Source organism: Pipistrellus kuhlii, unplaced genomic scaffold, assembly GCF_014108245.1.
Source record: "Pipistrellus kuhlii isolate mPipKuh1 unplaced genomic scaffold, mPipKuh1.p scaffold_m20_p_6, whole genome shotgun sequence".
NCBI lineage: Eukaryota > Metazoa > Chordata > Mammalia > Chiroptera > Vespertilionidae > Pipistrellus > Pipistrellus kuhlii.
Window position 1 is genome coordinate 77,820,092 of NW_023425562.1, and position 8,910 is coordinate 77,829,001.

The 8,910-nt window shown below is 51.9% G+C and overlaps 1 protein-coding gene across 8 annotated transcripts in view; it reads right to left on the reverse strand.

The window, feature by feature from the left end:
* Positions 1-8,693, reverse strand: part of BCAS1 (brain enriched myelin associated protein 1) — a 76,883-nt gene extending 68,190 nt beyond the window's left edge. For 2 of the 8 annotated variants that reach the window (XM_045574441.1, XM_045574438.1), the window contains exon 1: positions 8,528-8,692. The gene's annotated coding sequence lies outside the window, so the exon portion shown is untranslated. Of the gene's footprint in view, positions 1-8,527 lie in introns of all 8 variants that reach the window. The other 6 variants (XM_045574440.1, XM_045574437.1, XM_045574439.1 and 3 more) reach the window with 6 other exon arrangements.
* Positions 8,694-8,910: the final 217 nt, after the last annotated feature.

Below are 8,910 nucleotides of genomic sequence, written 5' to 3' on the forward strand. Positions count from 1 at the left end.
CACCTCCTGTTCTCTTGGGGGATTCTGCTAGATTACAGGATCTGGGGATTTTACATGTTCTTTAATTCACCATGTAATAAAGCTGAGCAGCACTAAAACATACAGGATACTAGGTATTTTGCAGTATTGCTATTTGTAAAATCCATGGTGTACGTAATCACAATAGGTCATCGCTTAATCTACAAATGGGCATCCTATATAATAAAGAGGTAATATGCAAATTAACTCTCACACCCTCACAAGATGGCTGCCTATGACCAGGCCGGCAGTGGGGTTAGTGAGGGATGACCAAATGACTGAACAAACATGCTGTGTGGAAAAACCAGGCCAGCAGTGGGGGCAGTTGGGGGTAACCAGACTGGCAGGGGAGGGCAGTTAGAGGTGAGCAGGATGGCAGAGGGGGCTGTTAGGGGCAACCAGGTAGGCAGGTGAGCCAGTGGTCTAGGATTGTGAGAGGGATCCCAGATTGGGGAAGGTGCAGGCTGGGCTGAGGATCCCTCCGCTCCCTACTCTGTGCATGAATTTCATGCACTGGGCCTCTAGTTATAAATATAATACTAAATCCTTAAGACCAGGGTTGGCAAATGGCAGCTGAGGGACAAAGCTCACCTCACCCACAGGCTGTTTGGTACAGCCAGTGAGCTAAGCACATGTTTTACATTCATAAGTGGTTGGAAAAAGCAGAAGAATCATGGATTGTGATTCATCGTAATCATGTGAAATTCAAATGTTGGTTTTATTGGAAGATTGCCAACGGAGCAACTCACTTCTCCAGTCTGCCCGCACTCCCTTATCTGAGAGTGTACTTTTGTTTTAACTAATCTCTGTGCTTTACAAGAAAAAAAGAAAAAAGGAAGATAGCCAGGCTTATTTAAAAAAATATATTTTTAAAGCTTATCATTCCCTGCTTAAGATCACTCTGGGTAATATACACTCATTTTGCAAATAAGTGGTTTGAGGAGGCTGAGAAATTAAATGTTGTCCATAGTAAGACTGACCAGGATTTGAACCCACGGTGTATAAAAATAATGACAATAACAGCTCTAACAACCATATTAATGAAATAGTAACAACAACCAATTTGGTGAGTGCTTTCCTGTAGGGAGTGATTATAGGGTTAAGCCTCGAGCTGACCTGCTGGCAGAGTCGCAAACAAGTCCCAGCTTGGAGCACAGCCCTGTAAGCATAATTAAGCTTGATCTTGTGACTGCTTTCTAGATCTTTCCTGGGTAGCTAGTGGGCTGTGGGAGGGGCAGCAAGTGCTGCCAAAACAAATGAAAGTTACAACATTGTAAATTACCATATTTGTCCCTGACAATAAATAAAGCCTCAGCTTTGCAGTCTGGACCTGTTCTGTGGCCTTGGCGAGGCACAGAAGATCCACCTAGACCCAGCTTATCCTCTTTGTCTGTCTTTTCTTCATCCTTCTCCGGCCCTCCCTCAGGCTCGCCCAACCCTTGGCTTGCTGGCGCGGCACACTTTCCCTGTGTTGAGAAACTGTTCTAAGAGGGTTGCTAGCAGCAAACTAATTCACTCCCTTACAGCAAATCAGCAAGACAATTTCACAGACGGGAAAACTGAGGCTCCGAGGTTGAAGGTTGTGACCAAGGCCACATGCACAAATACACACACGGCGAACTCTGTCTCCCTAAATGCAGCTTTTTACACAACCTTTGGAGCTCCTAGTATTCACTTTAAATTCAGTCCAATTGAAATAAGAACTCAAAAGAACTGTTGGCCTAGAAAGAAACTCACTACAGACCGATTTATTTGCCTCTCAGCATAACCATTATGGCTGGTCTCATTTTCGGTTCTCACAAGTGTATTTATTGTATCACGTGAACTCACACATTTAGGGGAAATAATTAACAACATAAACTGATGATCAAAAACAGACCCAGAGAAAGGGAAGCATCGATCAGACTTTCAAACCTCAGAGGGAAGGTAGGGGAGGGTGGGGATGAGGGGGAGAGATCAACCAAAGGACTTATGTGGATGCATATACCGGTAAGCCTAACCAGTGGTCACGGACAACAGGGGGGTGGGGGCATACGTGGGGAGAGGTTTGGGGTGAGAATGGAGGGATGAGGACAATTATGTGATACCATAATAAAAAAAAATAAACATTACTGGGAAAATAAAAATGATAAATACATACATACATACATACATACATAAATAAATAAATAAATAAATAAATAAATAAATTCAGTCCAACTTGGGGTTTGAGGTTATGAAAATGTTTGAGGTTATGCAAAGTCTTCGGCTGGGAGGAGTGTGATGTGTGCGGGCAGGAGAGAAAGTTGGTCACCTGCAAAGCTGGGTTACAGCGCCCTGCCATTGCACATTTTCAGAGCCTCTGTAGATTTCAGGGCAGGTGGCCGGGAAGAAGGAAAAGCCATGGGAACGTCTGTGGGAGTGACAATCTGGATTCAGGCAATGATTGCTTTCCGGCACAAGACATGATAACATACATGTCTTGTGAAATTTCTCCTGCCCTTCCTTCAAATGTGAGGAGCAGGATTTACATGGGACAAAAACAAAGGGGTGCTGCCACCTACTGGCCGATGTCAGTATCAGCAGAAATGAATATAGTCAGCCTACAAGGTGAGGTCAAAATGTCTGGGGAGGGCAAAGAAGATGCTTCGCAATTAAACCGTCACAATTAAAACGTCAGTTAAAAGTTTAGCAATTAAAAGTTGGCAATGGAGTGCCAAGTCTTTTAATGCCCCCCCAAATAATACAAAGAATAGAAAGGTTATGATAATCACATCTGATGTGCAGGGCAGGCCTGCCATGTGCTGGGCGCTCTGGGCAGAGGGCAGTGTAGCATGTAGGCAGGGATGTGGGCTCTGGAGCTGAACCCTGAGTTTGGAAGCCCTGATGGGCTGTGTACTGAGTCTGTGACCCTGGGCAAGTTACTGAGCCTTGCTGGGCCTCAGTTTCCTAATCTGTATAATGGGGATAACCACAGCCCCAATTTTAAGAAGTTGTTGTGAGAATTAATCTATTTAAGGCCTGGCATACGATAATGCCCATGTAAGTGTTGCCATGGTTAGGATTATTGCCATCATTATTATTGCTACTAGAGGCCTGTGCGTGAGATTTGTCCCTAGGCCTGGCTGGCGATCAAGGCCAATCTGTGGGGTGACCAGTGGTGTGATGAGGGACCCTACTCACACCTGCCTTGGTCTGGCGCTGCCTGCTCGCTGCTTTACCATCCTGCCATGTTCCCACTCTCTTTGGGGCCCATTGGGGCCGGCAGCGCCTCCAGTGCTGCCTGCTGCCAGCACTGCATCGCTGACACCTGCCATGTTCCATACCGCCCTCTGGTGGTCAGTAAATGTCTAACTCCCGGTTGGTCAAACTCCCACCCGTGGGGACAATTTGCATATTAGCCTTTTATTATATAGGGTTTTCTGTCAGTGTCTCCCCCCCCCCCCCCCAAGCTCCCTGATGATAAAAAACTGAGGAACCCGCCAGCACTTCTGATTCTCACCAAAAAAGCCAGGTTGGGGCCCTGGAGCTGCAGTTTTAGCAAATACACAGTTGGTTCTATGATCAGGCTCATGTGGGAAATACAGTGATGGTGACATCTGTCCCAGGGACAAGGGTGTTCTGGGAGGCAGACTGTCCTGTGACAACTAGGATGGTGACCACCTTATTATCTTCTCCAAGACTTTGTGAGGTAAGGACTCTTTAAAAAAATTTTTTTTAATTTTATTGATTATGGTACCACATAATTGTCCTCATCCCCCTATTCCCAACCCAAACCCCTCCCCACATATGCCCCACACCCCTGTTGTCCATGGCCACTGGCTAGGCCCATATGCATGAACTCCAGTCCTTTGGTTAATCCCCATTTAACAGATGGCAAAACTGAGGCTCAGGGCAGTATAGATAATGATTTCCGTGACGTTTTCTCAAGTCTTCAACAAATGAGACAAATAAACCAGATAGAGGTTTTTGCCCAGAAAAAGTCTTCATTGGAAAGAGCTAGCTTTCATTTGGAGAAGGGCAGCGTTGAGGGTGGTGTCACCTCGTCCTTCTTTCAGGAGCCGATGGTGTTAGTTGTTTTGCTTGGTGACGTGGCTGACATTAGACACAAGCTGCCCCATGGCAGGGCGCTTTGTTTTTGAAATTGGACTCGTGTTTGAGGGCCTCCCATTTTGAGGATGTGGGGTGAACCTTTCTCTGGGTGGAAGTCATTCGGATGAGGAAGTCCCTTCATTTCTCCACTTCCCGCTGTGTCCTTGAGGCCAGTCCTCAAACGGGACCGCAGGTTAGAATCACCGGTGACATTCCGATTGCCATGCTCAGACCCCAGCCAGACCCATCCCACCAGCCTCTCCAGGGCTGGCCCTTAGCATCCCTATAGTTTCAAGATCTCAAGGTGGTTTCCATGACAGCCAACGCCGGGAGCCATGGTTTTGGGTATTTCGGGGTGAACGAGTGTCCTTGGCTGGGAACCTCTTGGGTACAGCCTTCCCTGACTCAGAGAACCAGGCTGGGGATGCCCAGACGCAGGCAGGGCTCCAGGGACCAATCACTGCCACCCAGGGCACCCGAGCATGTCCCCAACCCTTCCCGGGCACGCCTCGGTGGCCCATTGGGTCAGCCGGTTGGGCCACCAAGCAAAACAGCAAACAGAGACGCACCAGGTCTGCAGCGCCCTTTTCCTGAGCATGTGTGCAGGGCGTGCTTGCTCCTGGGCAGCCTGCCCTCCCACTTGGCTGTGAGAAGGGAGGAGGGCGTGGGTGCCCCGAAGGAGGACGGCAGAAGGGCTGCCTGAGTGGGGAGCACTCCCCTTCCTCCTCTGAGAGAAAGCTAGGGCCTGAGCTAGCCCCCGTCAGTCTCACCACGATGAGGCCTCCAGCAAGGCGTGCTCTCTCCCAATGCCTTTGTCTTGCGGAAAAGGCTGGTGTTCACTGTTCTGACTACATCAAACACCTCTCGTGTTTGCCGTTATGTTTGTCCTGACTCCCCTGCCTGGGCAACCACTCTCTGGGTTAAAAAAAAAATGCTGTTATTTGCTCAATTTTCTGGTGAGAAACTGAGGCACAGGGAGGTCTGGCACCAGCCCAACAGGCCTTGTACATCACAGCGTTTCAGGGAAGGTTAAATGGGGCGGGCACCCAGGTGGTCCTGGGACGGGTGTTTCGATGTGCTGAAGATCTCTCTCTATCTCTGCTATCTTGTTAAAATGTTCTCCTTAGAAATGTGTGCTCTCCGTTCTGATTCTCAGGAGCTCACAGGCAGTGTTTCTCCAACTGCGGGCAGTTTTGCCCCCCACTCCCTTACCCCCCCATGTAGACATGCCTGCAGACAGGTGTGAGCGTCAGGACTCAGAGTGAGCACCCCCGGTGCACAGGACGCCGGCGGCAGAGGACGATCTGCCCCAAATGTCGCCAGTGTCTCAGTGGAGGGACCTGCTCAGGGGCTGGATCTAGCGATTTTCTCTTCCCGGTGGCCCAGTGCCTCCGGGACCCGCTTTTCTGAGAGCTGTTAGGGAGCAGTCCCTGGTGATGAAACAGCAAACCATCTGCCTGGGTTAGGCCCTTCACTGGGGTCAGGCCCTCCAGTGGGGTCAGGCCCTCCGCCGGGGTCAGGTCTTGCTCGCACCAGCTGCCTCCGCTCCTGTCTGTGAGGTGAGGGCAGAGAGGGGCCATCGCAGACCCAACCTCATGGGCTCCTGTGAGGTGACAGTGGCCTTTACCCCTGATTGGTGTTCCTTGGGCTTACATGCAGGTTATCAGTGAGCCCTCCTCCTGGGAACCCATCAACAGCAAACCCAGGCTCAGAGGCGGGAGAAAGAGCAATCAGTCTGCAGCCGGGCAGCAAAGTGACTGTCACAAGGAGGGGCAGGTCCTCGGAGGGTGGATGCTGACAGAATTAGTCACCGAGCAAACAGAAATGCCTTGGCCGATGCAATGGCCTGTAGGCAAACTGTGAGCCCTCCTCACCCCCAGTGGAGGGCAGTGCCAACATGGCCAGGCTGGCACACACAGCAGAAAAGCCCCGTGCCCCCATCTCCAAAGGCAAGGTCAAGGTGAGTGAAGAGAACAGACCTGCTCGCCCACTTCCTGTGGTCCTGCATCTCCTGGAATTCCCCAGCACCTTACCGCCAGGTGCAGTGGTACCACCGGCCTCCTCCACAAGGGGGCGCATGAGGACTGGCCGCCCTGCGTCCTGCTATGGGACCGCCTGGGTCCAGGGGAGGGGTGCCTTCATCAAACCGGAGCTGTGTGTTTTCAGGATACTTGCTAATTGATCTCTTTCTTAGTCCAGTGGTCGGCAAACTCATTAGTCCACAGAGCCAAATATCAACATTACAACGATTGAAATTTCTTTTGAGAGCTGACTTTTGCACATGGGCCTCGAAGTTTCAATTGCACTGTATGTGCACACCCGCACATGGTATTTTGTGGAAGAGCCACACTCAAGGGCCCAAAGAGCCGCATGTGGCTCTCGAGCTGCAGTTTGCTGACCACTGTCTTAGTCAATTATATTTATATAAATGATTGATGCTCCCAGAGTCTTAAAGCTTACCACCTTATTCTCAGCGTTGCCCACACATCGTTAAGCTAAGGGCAGCAGGTAACATTGGCCAAAGGCTTACTGACATGAGCCAGACAGGCCCAGGAGGATCCGGAGAGGCCTGGTACATGTGCAAACAGGCGCCCTCTCAGGGTTGGGAGGCGTGACCAGGGGATGTCTCCCAGCTTTGTCCAGGGGCCTGGTTGGCCTCACCTTGGCCCCAGCCCTGGGGCAGGCATTGTCTTTCCATCAGCTGCATTTTCCTACAGCTGCCAGCAGCCGGTCACGCCCCATCACACAGATAAAGACACCCAGACCGGATGCGATGCCTTCACCCCAGAAGGTGCTGCGTGCGGGCAGGCACCTCGCTGGTCCTGCTTGCTCATGGTGGCCCCCAATTCGCATTGGGTGGGTAAGTGGAGACACTGTCCCAGGCCAGAAGCTGTGAAGTGGCAGTTAGGGGTCTGACCTGTTTCCACATGACTCAGTCACTCGAATCCTTAACCACTTCCTGCCCAGCTCTGGGCAGAGGCCAGAGGCGCTGCTGACAGTGAGCCAACAGCTTCGAGCTGGAGAGGACGGCGAGCCTGCTGGATGGGACCGGACCTGCCAAGGCCTCCCCACGCCTCTCCGAGCACCGCCTGCCAGCGGACCCCAGCCTTTGTGGGCTCTTCCCGGCCAGCACTCCCCAAGTGCCTGCCTTCTCCCTGAAAAGCCCCCCACCCCCAGGCTCAGAGCGCTTGGGGAAAGGATCTCCCAGGACTTGGGGTGCGGGCTGGGTCGGCCCACTCTCCTTCAACTGAAAAGTACCGAGCTGTCCCTCTCCCCTTTTATTTTTGGAGGGAGCAGGACTACACACCCCAGGGCTGACGATGATCACAGCTTGGATGAGGGTAGGGGGAGGGAGCCACCAGAGCGGAACTTAAAAAGGACCCAGAAAACTCAGGCCTCAAGATGAGCAATATATTTTCACAAAACCTTAAACGAACCCACATGAGTGCTGTTATCGATCCCATCTGTGCCTAACATGCTATCTCACTCCCCATAGATCTCTTGGCATTAGCTTAACAATTTTAAAATATTGCCTTAAAGTATAATTTGTCCTGGTGACAGAGCTTTCTGTGTTGCTTAAAGTCTGCTCCTGAGGCAAGTGCCTCACCCATGTCACTCAAGCCACGACGTGACCTCCTTTCTCAGAGGCCCCAAGGTGTCCTCCCCTTGCCCAGCCTCAGCTTCCTAACTGTAAACAGAGAAGACGACAGAATGGCAGCGAAAAAAGCCACAGCTGAGATCCGTCACTCACAGGCTCAGGTGTTCCGGCCCTGGACCTCTCCGCCCTCATGGCCTTGGCTTTGATCTCGGCACTGTTATTATCCCATTTTACAGATCAGGAGCCTGAAGCTCCAGGGCACCTGCCCTCCAATCACCTCGGCTCTCCAGGCGGAGAATGAGGCTGCGGACGGCCATGCAGGTTCCTGGAGTCCTGCAGCTGGGATTGCAACCGTGAGCGTTAAGTAAGACGAACTGTGCAAAGAGCCAGGCTCGCTAATGACACTCCAGGGTCTCTTCCCCCTTCTCCTCCCGCCGCAGACAGCGCTCCTAGGTCCCCTCAGGCAGCCTTTCCGTGGCACCCGTGTCCTGACAGTGCTCCCCAAATCACATACCTCACGCCTCCACTGTTGAGTATCCCACACCACCCCAAGTTTTACACTGAAAACGACCTTCAGTGGTTCTCTGCAAACAGGAGCTACCTCTGGCACCTGCCACTGCCACATAATCACTGCATCCCAGGCAGACCTGTTAGGGAAGGCCGTATTGGGGTCTATCCCACAAATGGTGAAATGGAGGCTCTCAGATACCCAAGCCCACACAGTGAGTCAATGGCAGAGCTGGGGTCAAACAACCTTCGCTGACCCCCAGCTTCTGCAGGTCACTGCCTGCCGCAAACTACAAACCCTAACGCCGTGCTCAGAGGACCCAGGAGAGTTACCTGTGGTGTCCCTGGAGGGAGTGTCTTCGGTCCCCTGGTGCCACTTGGAGCTGCTCTGGTGCAGGGCGCCTGGTCTGCAGCTGGTTCGACCCGGGACCAGCTGTCAACTGAGCCAGCTCCCTGCCCTTTGCTTCCTCATCCGGAGCTGCTGGCTGAGTACACAGGCCAGGCAAACACAGCCTGGGTGGGGCCTATGGCAGCAGTGCCTCTTCAATAAAAACCAACCAACTGAGTCCTCTCGCTCTGGTGCCTCCCTGGCACTCCAAGCATCCTGTCCGGGCCCCTCACCCACTGTGGCCGCCCAGGCGACCTGGGTAGCTGATTCCTTCCTCTGTTCCCGTGAGTCATGGCCAGAGCAGGGAAAACACGTTCTGTGAGGTTTT